At 59.2% G+C, this 13067-nt stretch overlaps 1 long non-coding RNA gene across 1 annotated transcript; it reads right to left on the bottom strand.

Moving 5' to 3' along the window:
* Positions 1 to 232: 232 nt before the first annotated feature.
* Positions 233 to 4092, bottom strand: LOC308043481. The gene is made up of 3 exons (XR_013922511.1): positions 3864 to 4092; positions 1937 to 2130; positions 233 to 316 (listed from the first exon to the last, which is right to left on the bottom strand). It is a non-coding gene; the product is annotated as an uncharacterized lncRNA (long non-coding RNA).
* Positions 4093 to 13067: the final 8975 nt, after the last annotated feature.

Here is a 13067-nt window from a genome sequence, read left to right as displayed (position 1 = left end):
TTCACGCTCGTTATACAAGACCCAGCACAATGCAGACCTAGCTACAGCTGAGACTACCAGGTGCCAGTCTCACCCAAATAATCCAGGGCATCTCGGCTACAACTCAGACCATGTTTCATGCAGAACAGAGTCCACGTTTGTAGCGCATAGTACAATGGCACTCACTGTATGTGGCGTTTCCTGGTGTAGCTCGGTAAGATCGGAGATTGGGAAGATAGTGGAGCAGTGTAGTTAATGCTTCTGTGACACATGGAGCTTAGTCCTCCGAGATCCTGCAGTTCCACACTGCCTTTGCACAGCAAGGCTGTCTCAGAAGCTGAGATAGATTGAAAATCGGATGGGCATCAGCAGGATGGCCAGAGGAAGGACAGCTCCTCTTTCTTTATCAGAGGACGTGTTTCATCTGGTATCTAGTGGGACAGCTCTGCCTTGCTTACTGTCTGTCCTTTGGAGCAGACATTCATGTGTGCCCATGAAGGAGAAACCCAACCCCAAGCATGAAGCAGACCATGTTCCATGGTTAAAGGACCCCTCATAGAAGCTGTGAACTGTCTGGAGAGGAGTGCCGCAAAATTGAGCCCCACCATGGCCACTGAAACGACTGAATTACTCCTAGTCTTGCTGGAACTTAACTGGGGTTTCTGCATTGCAGGAGAGGAAAAGGAAAAAGAGGGAATGGTGTAGTGGAGCTCTGTATATAAGCTTCTCTGTTAGTGCACAGCCAGGGCCAGTGCCACTGTGAGAATAAGCAGCAGTTCCTTCTTACAGACAAAAGAAGAAAAAAAAAATGAAGTCCTACTGAAGGCTTGGTAGGGCTGATGAAGAACTGAAAAAGTCCCAGACAGAAAAACTAAGCTAGCTTTGCAGTTTGGTCGAGCGATGCTCAGTGTTGTGAATTTGATGAACAACACTAGTCTGCGTGAAAACAGTCGACTTTTTAAATGGGGTTTTAATAAAGTCCATATTGCTGAGGCTATCTATAAAGGTAATCTGCATAGGGTTTTAAACAAGTGAACTTAATGATGCCATTAACACTTCTGACGTGAATGAGACCATTGCTGGAATACTGTGTCCGGCTCTGTTGTGGTGTTTGCATGTTAAAAGTGCATTGGCAAATTAATACGGGATCAGAAAAGAGCCACAAGAGTGATTCGGGGTGTGGGAATGGCATCTTATTGCAAAAGACTAAAGAAATCCCATCTATTAATTTATCCAAGAGGAGGCTATGACTTGGTTTGATCATAGTCTTTAAGTGCCCTAAGTGTCTCTATGGGGAGATTTCTGATAGTAGAGATCTCTTTAATGTGGCAGACAAAGGCATAATGAGATCCTATGTTGGAAAATGAAGCTCTATGAATTCTGAGCAGAAATAGGTGCATTTTTTTAAAACCAGTGAGGGGACATAGCCACTGGAACAACTGAGGCAAGCAGTGGGTTTCTGTTACTTGAACGTCTTCAGAGCAAGATTGGATGCCAGGCTAAAAGCTCGGCCAGAATTTATGAGTCGGATACAAGAATGTCTGGCTGAAATTCATTGGCCCATGATATGTAGCGGGTCAGACCAGCTGATCACAACGGTCCGTTCTTGGTTTAAAAACATGTATGAATTAGGTATTTCAAGTGCCCTGAGCCCCCATATTACTGGAGGTCTTGAATGAATGCATTATAAGCTGTAATAATTTAATTTTAAGCAGGTAGGGGGATTGTCTTTTCTTTTTTCATTAATAAAACTTCCTTTCCAAGAGATTGTTAGGCATCAGAGTCAAGCAGCTGTTGATAAACATGACAACATTTTAAAAACAGTTCAAATAAGTTGCCTTCTTCTGTTTGCTCAGCTTTGTTTTGCAGCAGCACAATTTCATTAACGCTGCATCTACCAATACTTTTCCAGATGAAATTGCGCATTCCAGCAAAACAAAATAAGCAACCTACGTACTTAGGGTAGCCCCCTTACTCCACGCCCTTCTTCATGTGCATTCCTCAGTCTCACAGATAGGTTTCAGGCTATCTCTCCTCACCATACATGAGCAGAGCAGGGAAGTCCATCCGTTTTCTAGTGCAGGCCCCTCAGGTACGTGGGAATCTATTGTCTGTCAAACGAGTGCTTGGCCTGTAGAGCTCCTGGCTTGTCTGAATGAATGACAGGGAAAGGGAAAAAGGAATTAAGGAGACACCTGGTATTCCTGAAATTATACAAGCTATTAAGTTCATTGAGGTTTCATAAAATGGCCTCCAGCAAATGGTCAGAATGTTTTTCTTACACTAGAGGAGTAGTTTTCAAGACAGCACAAACTTTGTTAATATTTCTTCGAAGGGAAGAAGGAAAAAAAAAAAAGTAAGAAGATAACAAAAAATTCAGTCATGGCTCTCGGGAGTCTTAAAAATCATATCCACGGTTGCGCAAACGTACTAAACCTATGATACATTCAGTGCCTCGTTAGTCTCAGCTATCAAAACTGAAACAAGAGGTGGTAAGGAGCGCAACAAAAGGTGGAGTTTAAAGTCGCTCAGGGACTGGGCTCCAGTCAGCGGGAGTCCTCACTCCCCCATCCGCCTCCGCTTCTAAACCCCGCGGTGTTTGATATGCAGGCAGTGAATCAGAGGGACGAGGCATTGGGGCTGGACGAGCTGCTCGGCGGGGCGGCCGGGGCGGGGGGAGCCGCTGCCTCCCGGGGCGCGGGCAGGGAGGTCGGCGGGGAGCCGAGCAGTGGGGAGAAAGGTGAACCCGGAGCCGAGCGGGGCACAAACCCATTAGTCGCACATAACTTGGAAAGACGCTTGGCCTCGCCATGACAACCAGCGGCCCGCGCTGCTCCCACGTCCCGCCGCCTCCCCCGGGAGCCCCTTTCCTTCCAATTTCCCGGCGTTTGGGGAATGCGGGGCTGGAGAGACGAGCCCAGTGCGGGTAACAAAAGGGGATGAAAGGGGCTCTGTAGTTCACTTTACACGTCCGAGAGGCATTTTCATGCTCCGTAATGAGAAGGGATCATTCCGAAGAAGTTCAGATCAAAGCAGAGAGCATCCCGTGTATTTGCATAATTGCCGGATTTCGGAGCACGGACAGCCGAGGGGCGGCTGGCCAACCTGGGCGCCACACCGGGAGCTGCTCCTCGCCTCGCCTGGGAGAGCCGGGAAGAGGGGAGGCTGCAGACCATGCTGATGCGTGGAGATAGCGAGGCCTGGCCCGGGAGCGGGGCTACGGAGGCCGCGGGGCGCTGGGCGGGGTGATGTGGCACAGCTCCGGTGCCCGACGGCAGGGAGCTCTCGGGGATTCCGAAGGGCGAGAACCGACCTCTCCCCGCTGCGAGGCCGAGCGGTGCCCAGGTCCCTGGGAGGCCGCCCCCCCCGTCCCCTTCGCTGCTGTTGTGAAGGTGGTGCTGGTGGGGATCGGCTCCCTGCTCCCACCCGGCGACATCTGCGCCGCGGAGCCAGCACGTCGCCTCCCCGGGCGGGTGGCGGGTGGCTCGCGGCCCGGCGGCTCGCACCGCCACCAGCGAGTGGGGATAAAGGGATTAACTGGCACACTCGCTCCGCCGGGCGGGGAGGCACTTGGCCGGCTCCAACCTCCCGCTCCCCCCTCACGCCTCCCCCGGCGCCTGCACCGCTGGCCCCGCGGCACTGCCCCCGGCCGGCCCCGGCAGTGGGAAGGCACCGGGCGCGCCCGCGGTGGCTCATTGTTCCCGTAACCAGACGGGGCCGTCGCAGGCGGCCGCGGTGCTCGGGGCGACAGGGCTCGCCGCTGCTGCTCCGAGGGAGGGAATGCCCGGGCCTCCCACCTGTGCTCGAAGTCCACTCCGCGCCCGGCTTGTCGCTCCCGGCTATGCGGGGCTCCCCCCACCCCGAACGCGACACCTCCCCCACACCTGCGGTCCCCGGGCGAAACCCCATCCGCAGCTCAGCGGGGACACCGTTTTTGCCTTCGCGCCCTGTCCCGGGGACGCGGTCAGCTCCGGCTCCTGCTCCCGATCGGCTGCAGCCAGCCCCAGGCTGGGGTGCAGCCTTCCCGGGGCAGCGGCGGCTTCTCCCTGCATGGCCGGGCCGGGGCCGGCTGGCCGGGAGCCAGGGAGGTGAGGTTAGCCTCAAAGCTGGCTGTCGGATGACATGTTATTGTGAAAAGCGAGCGAGGAAGGCAAATAGGAGTGTGGCACCGTATAGGCTCGCCACGTGACCGAAATGTGTTTATCTCGCCCCAGAGAAGCCGGGCTGCCTGCAGAGGCCAAGCTTTCTTTCACGGCACGGGCACGACTCGCCGGGCTGCGGACGGGGCTGGGCCCTGCGAGAGAGCAGAGACCACTTCTGTTTGCTTTTGCTGTCGCTTCGGCTCTTATCATTTGCCTTGTCAGTCATCATCAACCTCTCCAGGTCTCCCTCCCTTTCCCCCCTCCCCTCCGCCTCCCTCAGGGTCAGTCGGGAAAAGACTGGGAATCCATCTGAAGAGTGAGACGTGGGAAGAAGGGTCGGATGGAGATGTCGCTGGGGCGGAGGGGGGGAGGTAAAAACAACTGTATGCAGAACAAAGATGCGGGAGGGCGGCTTTTGGTGGTGGAGCAGAATCTCGTAAATGGGAGATTTCCGTTCACAAGACTCCGCTTGCACAGTTTCTGTCCTGCCCTTGAACTGACAAGTGAATATCTGCATCGCAACCAGAAAGTAAATCACACCGAGCCTGCTTCGGGGAGGGAGGGCACAACGCTTCAGACGGTTGCTAAGTGCGAAAAAGTGGAAGATTTCAGCTTTCCAGCACAGCAGCCCCGCTCCTCCGGTACAATATTTACGTTGGGAGCCCGGCGAAATACGCTCAGTGTTTATTACGGAGAGTGCCGGAGCAAGCTCGCATTTGCGTGATTAGGAGCAAGCGGAGGAGCGGCCGTGGTGCGGAATATCAAAGCGAGACCGCCTTGGCAGGGCTCCCAGGCAGGGCTTTACTGGCACCCGTGGGATTCCGCGGGGCAGGGCGAGCGCGGCCCAGGCGGCGGCTGCTGCTTCCCGCTCCTCGCCGCCCGGGCACGGGCACGGGGGGAGCCGGTAGCCCTTCGCGGGAGGCCAAAAGCAAACGTCGTTTCTGCCGTGGGCTCCGTGTTAACGAGGCGCACCGGCTGGGCTGGGCTGTGCCCGCGGGCTCGGCGCTTCGAAACATCAGCTGCGGCCAGCCGGGCGGTAATCTCATTAGTGCCGTCGCGTTTGGGGAGAAAAGCGCCCGCCGTCCCCGCCCGGCCTCAGGAGAGCAGACAAAGGTCTGCGAGGCAAGGCCCCGCGGCCGTGCCACGGCGGGCCGGCCCTGTTAATGTTCAATCGGGAGCGGGAGAGCTGTGACTCTCCTTCCCGGCTCCGCGCCGCAGGGGTGCCGACCCGCGGCCCGCCGCTGCCGGCGAGGCTGCGCGGAGGCCGGTCCAACGCAATGCGCCGCCCCGCCGGGATATTTTCTCCTTGGAAGTTATGCTAAAATAACATTTGTGTGCACGTTAATGATTTATTTATGTGGCTAATAACGCTCACATTCTCGCTGATATTTGTCTAGGCGAAGGACCAGCTGCGAAATGCCCTGCAGCTGTAGCCAGTGCTAGAACAGAGTGCCTTGGAACCAGAAATCAATGCTCCTGAAATGAACAAGTGGACAACGTATTAGGCTCAGTCACTCCGCACTCTGTCCCCTGATAACGAAAAGATGAAGTAGGTGCTGGAGAAAGGACGAGTCTAGGAAGGCCATACATGCCTACTAATTCTAGCGAGGCCGAGTAATTCTGCGGGGTGCAGCTGGCCACACGGATATCCAAGGGCAGGGGCTGCGACACGGCACTCGAGAGCTGCCTGGGGTTAGATGGCGATAAACACGGCGGGCACTCGGGAGAACGGCTCCAGGAGTCATTGATAAAAGTGTCCGGTTTCCCTGCTCCAGAAAGCAAAACGGACAGGTTCAGCGAGATCACGTAATCGTGGCGTCTCTGCCTGGAAACAGTGGCGCTAATTTTGCATTTTTACCATCCACGGGGAGGAAAAATACCTGTCCTCCCGCAATGCAAATCCTTACGCAAATAGATCTGCAGGCGGACAGGGAGCCCCTGCCACTCTGAGTCGCTGGCCCCGGTTTCAGAGCGGCCGGCCGGCAGCAGCACGCCCCGAAAGGACACAGAATCGTGCGAACTCCTCGGCAGCGCCTCGCAACTCGCTGCTGAGAAAAAAGTCCGAATAAGAGCCTGCGGTTAATCTCCGAGGCCTTCATGCATCCCTGGCGAGCAGCGCCCCAGCACTAAGTGCAATTAACATAATAGACACGAAAATAGGAGAGAGCGGCGCTGAATTTAATTTGCAGGCTTAAAAAAAAAAAAAAAAGAAAAAAAAGAAAAAACCCAACAACTTAGCACTTGGAGTGGTCTGGTGATGAACGCTAGGAGAGAGGTGGAAGGCGGCAGAAGAGCCCTCCTGCCTCGGAGAGGGGCCGCGGCCAGTCCCGCGACCCGTTCCGGGAGCTTGCACCACCTTAGTGCACGCAGCATCGTAAAACATTTCTAGACAGGTAGATTCCTCCGCCGGGGATGCCTGCAGCCGCTCCAGCACGGCTCTCCCAGGGCCTCCCTAGGCGGGCGCTCCCTCGGCGGCGGGGGCAGCCACAGCGCGACCAGGTCGCCGACGCGGCCACACTCCTCCCGGATCCTGCGCCCTCAACAGGCGCACACCTCGATCCGACTCGCTTTCCTACCCCTGCTGCCTCAGGGGAGAGGAAGGAAATAGATGGAAGGGGGAAGAAGCGGCTGGGTAACCCCCTCCTCCTTTTTTCTCATCTCTCCCCCCCCCTGCCTCCCGCGAACTGCCTCCCATTAGCCGCAGAAGTTCACAAAGGAGCGAGACATAAAGAGAAGGGAGATCGAGGTTTCCGAGAAAAGGGAGAGGCGAAAATAGCGAGGTAGAGATTTAAAAAAAAAAAAAAAAATCGTCGCAAGCGAGGAACCCCCCGATCGGCTGGGAAGCTGGTGGTATCCGGCCGGGAGAGAGGAGGGGAAGGAAGGCAGAAAACAGGGCTTTAAAAAACTGGAAGGCAAAAGCTGTTGGGGAGGAAGTGTAAGCCGAGGGAGAAGCTGGGGGAGGGGAGAGAGCGCCATCTTTTCATGTCACAGTCACAGAGACAGCACTGGGCTCGGTCACAGCGTCTCTGTTTCTTTTTAACAGCGGAAAACGTGCGATTAGCAGGCAGACGGGCGGAGACTACCAGCCCTGCGCGCACACACAGCCCGCAGCTCTGTCTCCGCGCCGTGTAATCCCAGCGCTCAGCCCTCCTGCACCCCCTCATTAAAAACCCGGAGATTTCCTCCTCCGCTCTCCGAGGAAAACAACGCCTGCCACCGCCTGAACCCGGGCAGCGCCGCCCGCCCGGGGGCCGCCCGGGGGCCCCGCGGCGTTGCCCTGCCCTGCGGGCTTCGCGATCCCCGCCGCTCGGCTCCTGCTTCCCCGCGGGCGGCTGATGCTCTGTCTTCTCATTCCAGGGGGCCGTCCCCAGAGGGGCACGCGGTGGGGGGTGCAGCCCTTCCCCCCGTCTCTGGGGGCTACTGCTCCCTCGGTGTCGGGGAGGCAGCTCGCAGCTTCCCTCCGCGCCCTCCCTTACTCCATGCCGAGGGCGAGGGTGGGGTGCAACGAGCCGGAGCTCCTCGCACTGGGGACGGCTGTGGGGAGCCCCGCGGGATCCCCCGGGACACAGCGATCCCGCGGCGGAGCCGGGCACTGCCGGCTACAGCCCCATGAACGGCGCTTTATTCCGGAGCGCTCAAACCCCTCATTGTGTTTGGCAGAATCACCTGCCTCCTCCAGAGCCGGGCGATTAATTTAATGCGATACAGAGCGCACTCCGTCCCGGCCTCTCCTCAGCGGGGAGATCTCCGCCGAGCGCTCTCCCCGCAGCCGCGACGCGGAGTGGCACGGAACGGCGGGGCACGGCACCCAGCGGCACGACACAGTAGGCTGGCATCCTCCGAGCACCGGCTCTCCCGGAGGCGCCCGGGGAAACCTTCCCCGCCCGGTAGTGGCCGCGGCGGCAGCTCCGGTCGGAGTCACACAAGCAGCCGCCGCAGAGACCTGCGCGGTGCCCGGGCGGGGGGGCTGCGAGGCGGGCGGGGGCCGAGCCGTGCCTGGCGAGGGGATTTGCTGGGTCGTTGGCTGCGCCTGGGGAAAGGCGGGCGGGTGGGGGGGGGTTGGCTGCGCCTAGCGTTGTGGGATTTGAGAGAGAAGGGGAGGGGGTGGCTGGGCTCAGCGAAGGGGGGGTGCTGGCTGCTGCGACTGCTGGGGACGGCGGCTGTTATTATTGTTATTACTGTTATTGTTATTTTTAGGGGGCGGCGGTGGCTGGGAGCGGGGGGGGGTGGGGCGGGCTGCGCTCGGCGGGGGGCGATGTGGAAGGGGGGCCGCTGGCTGCGCCCGCGGAGGGGGCATTGAGGTGAGGGCGGTGGGAGAAGCGTCTCCTCTGTTTCTAATAAAGGAAACGACTTTTATTGAACGATAAATGCAAGGGAACGAAAGTCGTGTGGGTGCGCCTGCTGGGGGCGATTGATTTGGTGGTAGGGGGAGGCGGCTCCCCGTGCCGGCGCGGGGCGTTTGGGGCGGGGGGCACGGGACGGTGAGAGGCCGGCTGGCCTCGGCTGCTTCTGCCCGAGGGAGGGGGTCTTGCCTGCCCCGGTGGAAGGGAGTGAGAGCTGACCCTGTTCGTGGAGGGGCTGGAGAGGGGGAGAGCGGGATGCTCACGGTGGGGGGTCCGTACGCCGCGGGGTGGTTCCGCCTGCCCCTCTCGGGCGGGGGGGGGCTGAGGGGGAGGTGTCGGCTGCGCCTTGCCAGTTGGGATTTGATAGGGGCGGTAGGAGACACGTCTCCTGTTTCTAATAAAGGAATCGGCTTTTATTGAAGGATAAATGCAGAGAACCAAAGTCGTGTGGGCTGCAGCCGCCGAGCTTCGTTAGCTGCCGATGTGACTGTGAAGATAAAACGCTCCACAATAAGTCGAGCGCGAAGAGCGCCGGGGATGGGGATGTGCATTCCCCGCTAGCCCCAGCCCCGGTCTTCCGCCCCCACCGTGCCCCGCGCCCTCGGCCCCGGCCCCGCGGCGGAAGGTGCCCGGGAAGCCTCAGACCGTGCTAACGGCTCGGCCTTGGGACTTCGCCAAGTTTCTCTGACTTAGGGGAACTCTGGGGATGAGTAATCGCGCTAGGCTAGGGCTTGGGAGGGTGATTTTTTTTTTTTTTTTCGCTCGTTCTCTCTCTTTTTTCCCCTTGTCATCAGCTGCTGACCCACTCACTTCGAGAGCACGGCACCGACTGTTTTCTGAGAAAGGGCGGCGGGAGGAGACGGGGGATGTGGCGAGCCCGGGGAAGTCCTCCCCACTGTCTCGGCTCCCCGCTGAGCCACCCCGGGTCCATTCCAGCCCCGAGCACGTTGGGACTACAGGGGGTCCCCACCATCCCGGCTCCCGTGCAGGGTCCTGGATCTGGCTTTGCCGGGGAACGAAGGGACGCACGCAGGTCCGCGCCATACAGAGTCCACCTCTTCGCGTGGAGGCCTGAGCGGAGGTTTCCCAGGGCAGTGAGGACATGGCGTGGCCGTGCCTTGCCCTCGAGGAGGTATCGGGAAGCCTTTTCTACTCGGCATCTCGGCTTATCGCAGGTGGCAACGGCTCAAGGACGGCATGGGGAAACTCTGAGCCCAGGGGAAGGCCCCCGGGGATAGGAAGGCAGCGCGTAGCACCGTGGCGGCGGTCGTGGGCGCGCTGAGCCCTGCGGCCCGGCGGCTGAGGAGGAGCGGTGCCCATATCCTGCCTGCGGGCTCCGTAGCGGGTGCGGAGGGGCCTTGCCCGGTGCCGCTGAGGGCAGGGCCGCCGCCGTGTGCGCCGGGAGCCGTGCCCGCCCGCGGCCTCCGCCTGTGCCTGCCGGGCGGTGGGGCGCAGGGGCGTCCGTGGAATAGGAAGCGGCCAGAGGAGCTGGGGGGAGGACGGGGAGGAAGCCGAAGCCACTCGACGCCGAGCGCGGCCGCCGACGGCGGATCCTGCAGCTTGGCTGTGGGCAATGCCATCGGGGGTGCTGCGGTGAAACTACCTGGAAAAGCCAGCCCGGGTTTCGCTGTCTCACCCACTGCCGCGTGTGGTGCCTGCGTGGGGCTCTGCCCAGCGGAGCTCCCTGCTCGTTTTACAAGCAGCGAGAGGCCAGTAAGGCGGGCTGCGTCCTCCGCCTGAGACTGCGGTGTAGGCCGGGCACGGCCGGGGAGCTCCGCGGAGCGGGGTGTGCTGCTAATCTCGGCGCCTGGCGGCTTTCAGTCCTCTGATTACCTGCGTGATTTGGCTTCCGAGAGGCGCGCTAGGAAGCAACTGCTGTCCTGGATTTGGTACTGGGGCGGCGGGGGGACACGACATAGCCGGATGAAGTGAGGACGGGGTTTTATATGGTATTTCTGAACGAAAACTACTTTTATTTTCCCTTGTTTTTTTGAAGCTGCTTTCGAAATGAACATTTTTATGCGATAAGAGGTGACCGATGAGAATCGCTGGGGGGAGGTTGTAAGCAGACGTTTTGCCCCAGCTTACTGTTATCTTATCTTTCACACTTGCAGGGCGAAAAAGTGGCTTATCTTTATACCCACCCCCCTCTCGCCTTAATTGCTAAAAACACTGTGAAGTGTTAAGTACAGAACTAAAGAATCTCTCCGCGTGTCTGCCATGGGAGTGAAGAAAAAAAAATCCGATTTGAAAAAAATAGGGGCTTTTCTCTGGAAAAGTACACACGTGTATACACCGAGAGCCCCTCCCTGCCCCCTCTCCGCTGCCGCTTTGATGTTGCAGGCTCTCATTTCATATGTATGCACCCCGACGAGCCACCCGCCGCTGCCGGGCTTCCAGCCGTGGCGCAAATCCCGCTCCGCACATCAGCGAGCTTGGGGGCCGCGCCGCGGGGCGCGGACGCGGAGACCGGCAGAGGCCTCCGCTGTCACCTCTGGGGCGGAGTGAATAACCCCAGTGTTTATGAACCCGGGCGCGGAACTGGTATTCAGCGCCGAGGCACGGCATCGTCTCCTCGTTTTCTCTCCCCACCCCCTCCGAAACAAAACACAACACAAAAACAAAAACAGGAGGACGGAGGTGATTCATCGACTGTATCCAATTATTAACATACAAGCTGTAGTCTGCACAAACACACCTTCAAACCATGGCGGTTCCCCGGCCACCGTATTATAAACTCAAGAGCATGGTAACAACCGTGCCTCTGCCGAGCCGCCGCTCGCTGCCGCTCCTCCCAGGCCACCGAGGGACGGCGACGGGTCGCAGACCGCGCCCCCCGGGGCTGAGAAACCCCACCGGGAAAGAGGGGTGTAGCGCCCGGCTCCCGTGCATTCAAAGGCGAAGACTAAACCTCAGCCGCACCGCTCTCCGGCCGCGGCCGGTTTTTTGTCTGCGGCTTCTGTCCTCCACTGGCGTCCTCCCCGCCGAGCCGTCCGCTGCCCCCAGCCGAGCAGGGGGAGGCGAGGAGAGCGACAGGCTCGCCGGGGCTATTTTTACTCCTCTCTTTAGACTTGTGCGGCGCACGCCCCCTCCCCTGCAGGGCCTTGCCTGGCGGCTGCATCTCCCCGCTGGCAGGAGCAGCGGCCGGGGCTGCCGGCGGCCCTGGTTTCACCTCCTGCCCGGCCGGCTCATCCGCGCCACCACCGGCAGGGTCCCCGGAGTAGCCTTTTGCCCAAGCAGACAGTGCCGAGGCGGGGCGGGGGGTGACAGGCGCGCCGCAAGCCGACAAAATGGCCGAGGTATGCAAGTGGAGGGGGCAGCTTGCAGCGGGGCTGCCGCCCCTCATCCTCCGCCCAGAGCACGGCCCGTACCTCCAGCCCGTCTTCCGCGGCCGCCCCGGTGGACTCGGCGTTGCGCCGAGCTCTGCCTGGGCCCGGTGAGCGCTTCGCCCGGCCGCTGCTACAGGCGGCCGTCGGCAGGCCGAGCTTTCCAGCTGGGGGCTGGCCGAGTCGTGCGTGTGATTATCTGCCTGTCCCTCCTGGGCTGTCCGTTCCGGACGGCAAACGGGTCCTGGAGGACCACGAGCATCCCCGCTCTTTCGTCGAGTGGGGAAAGGGTGCGGAGCAAGCAAACGCAACTGGAGAGATTTGTCATTCGCCTTTGTAAGGAAGATAGCGGCGCTTAGTCCGTGAACCGAGAGCGTCTCTGGCCCTTCTGGGGAGAAGGAGAGAAAATAATGGATCTCCTGTCAACAGAGTGGCCCTGAACTACGGAGTAAAATTATAGTACTTGTGCTATGCAAAACCCCTTTGATTGCACGAGGAGTTTGCATGGCGGTATAACCATATGCTGGCATCGTGTCAGGTCTGAAAGCGCTGCAGACCCTGTATAACGCCAATTGAGGCTTGTCTTGTTTTGTTATTCAGATTTCTACACTTCCATTAAAAACAGCCTTACAATAAGAAATGATAAAGGTCTGATTTAAGACACACTCAAGCAGGGCAATTCAGAGCTTAGGACAGTGATCTGTTATTTATAGGCTTTTCCTAGCACTCATCACCAGGCTGTCTGAGCACCTCGCTTGCATTAATTCATTTTACCTTCGCAGCGCCCATCTCCCCTCTTTCGTATTTCCTCTGCCCGGGAAGACCCGTGTGCTCTGGTTGCCGTTTGGTGGGTAGGGGAACGGGGGGCAGAGGGGGTCGGCCTCGTCGCTCCTGGGCTTTAACCTCCAACTTTCGGAGGTGTGTGAACCGGAGGCGGGGAGAGGGGGGAGGCTTCCAATTAGAGCCGGCGCTGGAGGTAAATGAGAGCCGGCGTAAAGCCATCCCACTTGGAAGCCTCCTGCGAGAAGCCCATTCTACCATTAACAATGGATTTGTCTTTACGAGGAGGTTAAGTGCTTAGAATTATCGGAGCAGCCGTTTTAGCGAGCGCATCCTCGCCTGGCTCCGCAGCGGCAGCAGCAGCAGGGCTGAGCCCCGAGCATCTGTGCGCGGAGCCCCCTCCCGCCGCTCCCGGAGAGAGAGCAGTGTGCAGCGGCCTGACCCGGGGGTCAGCTCCCTCCGGGGCGTGTGGGAGAGGGGGAGGCGGCCCAGTAATC

Source organism: Nesoenas mayeri (assembly GCF_963082525.1).
Source record: "Nesoenas mayeri genome assembly, chromosome: 1".
Taxonomy (NCBI): Eukaryota; Metazoa; Chordata; class Aves; order Columbiformes; family Columbidae; genus Nesoenas; species Nesoenas mayeri.
Note: the sequence above shows the minus strand (reverse complement) of the source record. Positions and strands in the feature narration are given on the sequence as shown.